A 10668-nucleotide genomic window follows, 5' to 3' on the forward strand; every position below is an offset into this window, starting at 1 on the left:
CAACCAACAATGTTAGTTTTTTTAATCTTAAACTTGCTTACAGTCACGACAAAATGAGTCATGTTACAGGTGTTGTATATCGGGAAAATGTTTCAAATGGAAGTTGGATTAATTTAAAAAAATTTGTTTAAAATTAATTTTATAATGTTTCGAACACAAGAAGTGAAAAACTAAGGAAGTCATCGAGACGAGGTTAGATAAACTAGATAGACCATATGTCCTCCCAACATATTCAACAAAATGTTGGAAATCTCTTTAACGAATATAAAACGATTCTCATCAAGTTGATGTTGGATAATTTTTTTTCTGTTTGGTTGATGGCTGTTGGATGAGCCAGCCGACAGCTAAAGACCAGTTTATTTTAATCGAAAGTAACATACCGTAACCGTTTTAGGTTTTTGAAAACTTTACTACAAAACTTACTAAAAGTATTACGTATTACGTTTGAAATTGAAATATACCAATGCGATAAATTTGCAAACGTGTGACTGATCGATATAGCAAAGTCATCATGTGTGTACATTCTGTTACATACAACCCAAGGGAAGGCCTATTTACCAGCATACAACACCTTCTTATGGGTTGAAGCAGGGATATGCAAAGAACCTCAATTTTTTCAACTTTTAATTATTTTCAGTAATATCTCCCCTTGCTCCAAACCACATAACTAGAATAATAGGACTAATTGATCAATTCGATCTATCGGTCGGGCTATTTGTCGTGCTTGGATTGTTGGCTTACGAAATTGCATGGATTTTAACGAGCAAGCTAAATGAAATATTTACTTGATTTAATATGCTTAAAACATTGTAGTATTTCTATTTAATTTTAATAATGATTAATAGAATTATGTATTATTAAATTATTTTTGTTAATTTGAATATAAAAATTGCTTTTGGCCCGGTGAAATCCGGTGGCTTACTGAAGCCGAAGGTTGGCTTAGTAGGATTGAACTATAGTCACCTTTTTTTTACACTATTCGATCATGTTAAAAATTGATTTGCTTATGAAATAAACGGCCTAAATAAATCAAAATTGTTATTTGAACAACTATCTTCATTATATTGAATGAATATTTTACATTCTGCTGGTGCTCATAAGAAACTGGCTGTGAAATCATACGTTGGCTTACAGCAGTGGCTTACAGGGTTTCATAGAACTCATAAGATAGCACTTTTTTGTACATATAATGCTTTAAATATATCACAATTATTTTTGTCAGTATAAATATAGAAATTGCTTTTGTCGGGTAAAAAACAGTGGCTTACTGAAGCCGAAGGTTGGCTTAATCGGATTTTTTCTCATGTATACAATACTATGAGATAAATCAATCAAACAATCAAACAATCAGTCTGTCGGTCGGTCAGCCAGCCAGCCAGCTAGCCAACCAGCCAGTCATATATGTATATATATATATGTATATGTTGGTCTATCCATGGTCTATTACGACCATAATTTTTATGTATGTATATATATATATATATATAAAGAAAGAGAGAGGGAGAGAGAGAGAGAATGAGACAAGGGGTATGCGTAAAAAATAACGTTTCAATAAATAGATAAAAATATACAATACACATACACGCACACACACACACACAAACAAACTCACACACACATACACACACACACACATATATATATATATATATATATATATATATATATATATATATATATATATATAACGCTTGTATTAAAAGAAGAATGCAAGCTTTTGAAATGCATAATGAGAACAACTATCTTTATTTCGTTGTTGTTGTTGTTGCTGTAATTATTATTATATTGTTGTTATTGTTGTTCGTTGATGATGGTTGTGATGATGAAGATGATGATCGTCATCATAGTTAACAAGATTAACAGTATGACATACTTAAAATACATTGACAGAAATGACATGAATGTTTATTGTACTGCGTATATATGATGGTAGTATGTATGTATGTATGTTTGTATGTATGTGTGTCTGTGTCTCTTTATGTGTACATGTTTTTATTCGAGATTTTAGTAAGAAAAGAAAAACACAACAGTTGCTTTTATTTGACATCATCAAAAGATGAAAAGTGACGAAAAATTAAAATTTTTTAAATGTCAATTTTTTAAAAAGTTCAGATTTTAAACAAACAAATATAACAAATTATCGATCGATAAAAAATAATTATCACGAAACATGAATATTTAGTAAGGACAGTTCACAGCATATCATAATGACTAAATCAACACACCAAACAGAAATTATTCATGCATGCATATATACAAAATAAATCAGGAAATATCCAAAAGTTATATAACCAAAATAAGAAACTAGAAACCAGTCAACATTTTACAAACAAATAAATAGACATTATTAAAAAGATTGTTCAAAAATGGTAAAATTTAAGGCGACGACAAAAAAAATGTAGTTTGTTTTGTTGGTGTTGTGTGTGCTAAGAAGCGAAAACAAAAACACCACAAAAAAAATATTAAAAAGTCGCAAGAATAGTAGTCAGTCACCTACCTACAATTAAATTACTCAGGGCCCTAGCTTACCTGTAATGATAACTCAACTCATTTATTTTACATATTTTAACGTTTTAATTTTACTTGAAGCTTTTTAATTTATGTTAATGTTAATATTTTACTTGAAACTTTTTAACTAATGTTAAGCCCTAGCCTACCTACAGTTGTTCAACTCATCTCAATCCCTAACTTACCTATGAATTAAATTAAGTCCGGTAAAGAAAATAGAAAGTTGAAGAGAAACATAACAACGACACCGAATGAATGGATGTTGTGTATGTGTGTGTTGTATTTATGTGTGTGCGTGTATGTAAATGTGCGCGCGCGCTTACCCTCCAGAACTTCACCCACTACGGACGAACCTCCATTGCACCGACCATCATCTGACACGCACCGAGGAAATGAATTTTACCGGATACTGAAAAACAAAATTGAAAGAGAAAGTTAATTTTTTTAAATAAAAAACAAGCCATTGAAGAAAAGTAAGAAGCAACTTATCTTACCATGAGATTACCATCATGAAACGTGCTGACTCCCACCACAACCCACCTCTGATCATTCTGTAGACAAATTTTTTTATTGGCTTAGTAGTAAATGAATGTTAAAACGAAAGAACAAACGAATAAATGATTGAGCGAATGATTGAGTGAATGAATGAATTAATTAACCAATCCATGATTCAATGAATGAATGGAATGAGTCAATTAATGGATGAATAATTTGAAAGATTGTGTGAAAAAATGAATGAATGAAAAAAATAAAAACAACGAAACTAAACCATACTTCAAAAATCGTCGTTGTTGTTTTCTTCGAGTTGTCATCGGAACGATCATCATGAGACCACCATCTGAAACGTGCTGACGCCCACCACTGCCCACCTCTCATCAGTCTGTAGACAAGTTATTTTTATTAGCTTAGTAGTAAATGAATGTTAGAATCTTAGAAGCAAAAAATTATAAAATGGAAATAATGGGAAATAAACAATATCTGAAAATAATAAAGAGAGTAAAATGTAAAAAAAACTTACCGTCGTCCATTCGACAAAGGCAGAATGATGAGTGCCTTCCGTTTCCTGCGTTGTCCTCCAAAACTGGTGCCAGTCCTCCTCGAGATTGTTGTTGAAACACAGCCCGTGGAATGGAGAAAGAGAAAATTCTCATCAGAAAGCTTAGCGGTGCCTGCATCTTAAATTGCTTAATAAAAATAATCCTATCTACCTATTCAATTACCTTAACTAATCTATAATAAATTGTTAATGGTACGATAGTCGAAAGTTCCCCTTCATTCTCCCTCCTTGCACAGAGGTTCACCGACAGCCAGGGCACCGGATAGTAAACCATTGCCGTGCGGATAGTAGACTACTGCCTTGCGGATAGTAAACCATTTGCCGTCCGGAAGCCGTGCGGGTAGTAGACTATGGCCATGCCGCATAGTAAATCATTACCGTGCAGATAGTAAACCATTGCCGTCCGGATAGTAAACCATTGCCGGTTCACCACTGGCCACCAAGGCTTACCTCTGACAAGAGACTTCGAAATTCAGAGTCTATCGGCTATCGTACCCTCAACTTACCTATTCATTACAATTAACCCCTAGCTTACCTAAAATTACAATACTCAAGAGCCCAATTCATTGGCCTTTCGGCACCCACCCCACCACCTACGTAATGCCTTGGGCTCCAACTTAGTAATAATAATATAAAACTTAAACCCTAAATCTATTAATGAGTGAGTATGTGTTACAACGTAACCTTAACTTACCTATTCATTACATTACTGCCTTAGCTTACCTAAAATTACAAAACTCAAGAGCCCAATTCATTGGCCTTTCGGCACCCACCCCACCACCTACGTAATGCCTTGGGCTCCAACCTAATAATAATAATAATGGAAAACTTACAATTAACCTACCTATCGATACACTTACAGCGTTTTTTTTAATTTGCATTACAAGATTGTTCCTAGAATTACATTATTGCCCTTAACTACCTATGAAATTAAATTACTCTCAACCTTAGTAATAATAAATTAGAATGTGTAATGAAAATAAAATAACGCTCAAATACTAATATGTGTTTATGTATGTATTTGTGTGTGTATATATAATACGCTGATGCGTGTAATGTGGGTGCGAGAAAAAATAGAAGAGATAAACTTACGCTGCCTACCTATTCAACTATTTAGTGTTGGATGCTTCCTATCTATCCTACCTACAATTAAAATTAGGCCTATCTAACCTACCTATATAGCTACTTAATGTAATTGTGTGTGCGTGTGTGTGCGTGTGAGCATTCCTACTTAATGTTAAATTACAGAAAAAAAGAAGAAAACGTATCCCAGTCAGGCGGGTATTCTTTGCCACTGAATGAACGAACGTAGCCTGACATCTTCCATGATGAACTCCTCTGGAAGCTATAACCTGAATGAAATGAAGAATCCTATTTAATTAATTAATTTAAATGAAAATAGAGAAACAAGCCGCGGTGAAACCCACCAGCCGGAAAAGCAAGCAAACTGGCAAAAAAAGAAACCGTTAAGAAACCGTAAAGTAGGAAGTTAGGGTTAAGGTTGAACGTAGGGTGACATCACAACCATTCTGATCATCCACAACGAACTCCTCTGGAAGCTATAACCTGAATGAATGAACCTGAATGAACCTAGATGAATGGACAAATCTTATTTATTTAATTAATTTAAATGAAAATAGAGAAACGCAAAGAAGCCGACCGGTCGGCAAAGAAAAGAACCTCAAAGAAACGTATCTATATAGGATTTATGCTCTATATAACTCTATATAACTCTATATAACTCTATATAACTCTATATAACTCTATATAACTCTATATAACTCTATATAACTCTATATAACTCTATATAACTCTATATAACTCTATATAACTCTATATAACTCTATATAACTCTATATAACTCTATATAACTCTATATAACTCTATATAACTCTATATAACTCTATATAACTCTATATAACTCTATATAACTCTATATAACTCTATATAACTCTATATAACTCTATATAACTCTATATAACTCTCTATAACTCTATATAACTCTATATAACTCTATATAACTCTATATAACTCTATATAACTCTATATAAAATAAAATTAAATAAAAATAAATAAATTAAAAAAATATAAATATAAAAAAATGAGATCAGGCACTCCGACTCGAGCGAGGCAGAAATGCCTGATCTGATTTCAACGTTTTTTCAGCTCCTATTTATACTCGTTTCAACCATACATTTTCATCATTTCAATCATTCACATCAATAAAAAACTTATTTAATGTATGTACTACACTATTATACAGTCTTAACCAAAATGCAAACCGTACTAAATTGAAGTCATCGAACGAACGCCTTCGAAACTTTCTGGTTGGCTGGTTGAATCTGCTATATTGCTTTTCATATAAACATAATCTAATATAATATAATTTAATTATTTGTATACATGGATTCCAGTCACTTTATATATATATATATATATATAATAAAAATTCACTATAAAAGCAACAGTAATCAGTGCTATATATGTAAGCACGCAGCTCAAATTTTTCGGGGAGAATTCAAAATTGTTTGAGACCACACCTTGCTTAACATCCAATTCCAAGCCGAGCCAAGCCAAGCTGAGCCAATATGCATAAATTCATTATAAAAAACAACAGTAGCCATTACTATATATGTACGCACGCAGTTCAAATTTTTCGGGGAGAATTCAAAATGGTTTAAGACCACACCTTGCTTAACATCCGATTCCAAGCCGAGCCTAGCCAAGCTGAGCCAATATGCATAAATTCATTATAAAATACAACAGTAGCCATTACTATATATGTACGCACGCAGTTCAAATTTTTCGGGGAGAATTCAAAATAGTTTAAGACCACACCTTGCTTAACATCCAATTCCAAGCCGAGCCAAGCCAAGCTGAGCCAATATGCATAGATTTATAAGCGCTTTTATATTAAAATTTTGCTCGCTTTTTAAACGAATATCCCAATATAACAAATTCTCCATCCTATTTTAACTTCCTTTGATGCTTTTTAATCAGTCAGGTCACAAAAATCATTAGTGATATCGCAATGAAATCAATTTGAAATTTTTTTTTAATTATTGATAAAATTTTTAAATTGTTGATAAAAATAACTAGTATATATAGTGTAGTAAAACGTTTAAAATTTTCTGAAAGAATTTAAAATAATTTGAGACTACACCACAACACAATTGTACAATTTGAATGTGTAAATACAACATTATAAATGTATTATAACTACATGTCTATTTCTTTATTTAGTTCTGCCTGTGTATATTTTGTCAAATTTATTTGATAGGAATTGAATATAACCTTTATACCGGCTGATTAACTACCACGCAGTAAAATAACTACTGTTGACACCATTTCCTCCAACGATTTCGCAACGAATTGCCCATACCATATAATTAGAATAAACTCTTTCAATCAATGTTTAAATTTTTATATTGTCATTTATTCTTTCGTTTTTGTTTCTGTACTAATTTTCGTGTCAGATACAATAATTTAGTTTTTAAGTAAATTTTCATTTTCATAGCTATACACAAACATGCCTACCTGTTGCATTAAAAATTGCATTAATAATAAATAGAAATGAGAAAATTTCTGATGCATCTTTTCACAGGTTTATTTTCAAATTAACTTCACACTAAAATAAATGTAACAATATCCCTATACTCATTGAATAGAACTATTTTGTTTTACAATTAAATATATTTTATTTTATAGACTATTATAATTTATAATGCTATCATGGATTACCATTTTATTATTAATAAAAGCAATACTTAAGAAATGCACAAGTTTCTGTAACAGTTTATAAAATTTCAGATTTCCTCAAAATGTAAAAATGCAAAACGATTGGATTAAGTGCATCAGACAGGAAATAAATGATTTCAAATGGCTTCCATCAAAAAATGCAAGAATATGCAGTGACCATTTCTGTAATAAAGATTATAAGGGTTATGATGGAGAAAGGAAGGTAATGCTGAAGAAAGCATTCCCATGTTTTCAAGTTAGTTATATTTATATGTCATCAGTTACACAAGGAAGCAGTTCATATCATCATTGTACATTGCAACATTCTTATCTATACAAAAATATAAAATGCATTCAACAATATTATCCATGTATTTTATTAAAACTTAGAAAGGGCATAATGACATTGTGAATAATAAACCCTGCTTAGGACTGGGATCATCATCATCATACCAAACACCATTACAAGTAGAGTCAATTTTATATTAATGCTTAACAAGTTAACTAAATTGGCATAATCAAGTTTTTATATGAAATACACATCAAATATTTAATGTAACAAATAAATTAACAGAAAAATTTCTGGAAAAGTTTAAAAAAATTAGAACATATAACTCTGATCAAAAATCATTTGCGTTGACACTGCATTTGTATGGGCATAAGGCATATGATTATCTTTGGACAAATAAATGGCTTACATCTTCCTCGCACTAGGACATTAAGAAAGTAATCTTGTCATACCTGTTCAATAATTTTAATAAGATTGTTTTAAATAACTATTCTCAATGCCATTTAATTAACACTACATTAAAAGGTGGCTAAAAAACATTGATGGTATGCCTGGGGTGATTTCTACAAACCTTATTGACTAATGGTGATGGGGATCCTCTGGAACTGTAGGATCATGACATTTAATCTAGTCATGGATTGAGAAATCAATCCTTGATATATTTGATAACAAACATTTATTATAATATAAGAATGAAAAAAAGATGTAGGTGTAAGGCAAAATCTTACTGGAATTTTTAGCAATTTATGATTTATTTTTTTATTTATGACTTTATCCATTTTCAATGATACCGATATTTTTAATTATTATTATCCAAATTATACTCATGCCTATATAAATTAATTTGATTGTGGCTATTTCTATGCTTAATTATTTTATTTACTTGCCATAGGTATGCACAGCATTTAATAAATTAATGATAATAATTAATAACACAACATTCTAAGTGCATAAAATATAATAAATTAAAAGTACAATTTTTACAAACCTCATTGGTTATGGTGATGGGGATTCTTTAAAACTGAATGATCATGATCTAACAAGTTATGGATTGATGAATCACTGGAATCACACATTATCTTTAATAAATTTAATAACAACATGTACTACAATTTAAGAATGAGGAATATTTTGTAAAACATTAAATGAAAAAAATTTAGTTTGAATCACTCATAATTAATCAATTTTAATTAAATTGCAAGTTAGCTTGGGGAGTTTGAAGCTTGAATTGAACAAATTACAAAAGTGTTTATTTTATAAAATTGATTGACAAGTTGTTTAATATATTTATTTAATTTAGTATATTTTATTCCCAGACCTAAGCATTGTAAATAAAAATTTTAAAACCAATCAAGCAATAGAATTTAGGATCTTAGGAACAAGTGCTGTTAGTCATTAACTAACTGTAGTAGTAGTGGTTGGTAGTTTCTAGTAGTCTAATCTGTTAATGTTCGTTAGTGTTATCTGTTATTTATTTCAATTAGTAAATAGAATCAGTAGAGTTTAGTTTTAGCTTAATTATTAGAGTTTAGTAATTTAATTACTAATTAGTCGTCGTTTAGTGTTGTTACAGTTAATGAGTTAAGACTTAACTAACTGTTAAAAGTGTTGTTGGTGGTTCACAAAAAATATTTTTATTTAAAATGCAAAAAGATACTTAACCGTCATACAGCAATATCTATCCTAAAACAGCATCTAGTACCTTTTAAAACATTTTAAAATTTTAAATAAAAGCAATATTCCGAAATTAGTAAATATACGATCGTAACTTTTGACTTGGGCGAATAAAAATCACCCTCCAATTTCCCTCCGAAAGTAAGCTCCTTGTTCAACCGTCAAAAATGAGCGAAGGCCGTTATATTTATTCTAATTATATGATACAACCCTCTATGCGGTATGTTGTGCAATGAAATTCAATATATTTTTTTGTTCGCTTAAAATTTTCAGCTAATAAATAAAGCCTCGATAAGTTAAGGTTTTTATGTTCTTATTTATTTGTTCTTCATATGTTTTATTGTCAAAACAGTCAGTAAATAATGTAGGAATTGAAAATCGGTTAACTTATTGTAATTGGCATAAGTAAAAAATAGTACGGTAAAACCAATCATAGATGAATATCTGTTGATAAAATAAACCGATGAATGTTTAATATATTTTGCCGAATACCATCACATCAAAGGTTATCCGCCCATCTATCGCTCAATAATACTCTACCATCGACTAAAACAATTGAGGTTGTAGAAGGAATCAAGTTGATAGCCGCCGTTTAGAAGAGTGGCGCGGTGGAAGCGTGCTGGGCCCATAACCCAGAGGCCCGTGAATCGAAACCACGCTCTGCTAGATTGATTTCCTTTTATAATATCAAATGAAGGAATGTGCTATAATGTAACTTTTAAGAAAATGTCAGATTGTCATCGGTAATAAAAATTATGCGTCTTAATGTTGCAGACTGTAATTTCTTGTTTGACATTCAAATATTGACTTACTGTCACTCTACATTTTGGAATCATGCGCAAATTTTTAATAACTCTACTAAATACGTAGAAGAATTCGGTTAAAAGAGATTCACTAAAAAATACAACAAATTGAACTATACCCGAGTGCAAATGAGTACGTAGAACAATCGAGATAATTTGAAAAAATTAAATTTAAAGATGAGATGCAATACTCATTGAAATGCTACCAAAAAACGGAAGAAAGATCATCCGCCCATCTTAACGAAGAGAAATCGAGGAATGTAACGTGCCACGGTTATCATTAGGTAGGCATCCAAGTTTGATGACGTCAGCCGTGCTATATTACAATCTACAATTACCTTTTCGGCGATATCATTCAGTAACATTGAGATTTCGTGACAATGAAGTAAAAACGAAAGAACATTTACTAGATTATATTTCTAAATTATATATTCACTATCAAACAAACAGTTTAGAATAAAATTTGCTGAAACTTCAACACGATGGTATCCATCATCAAACCATTATTACACGCACCAGTGTTGCATCATCAGCCAGCATCATCGTCGTTGTCATCGTCACATTCGCCAGCTTCTTCATTCAACTGACTCAACCTATGA

Source organism: Helobdella robusta, assembly GCF_000326865.2.
Source record: "Helobdella robusta unplaced genomic scaffold HELROscaffold_15, whole genome shotgun sequence".
NCBI classification, from domain to species: Eukaryota; Metazoa; Annelida; class Clitellata; order Rhynchobdellida; family Glossiphoniidae; genus Helobdella; species Helobdella robusta.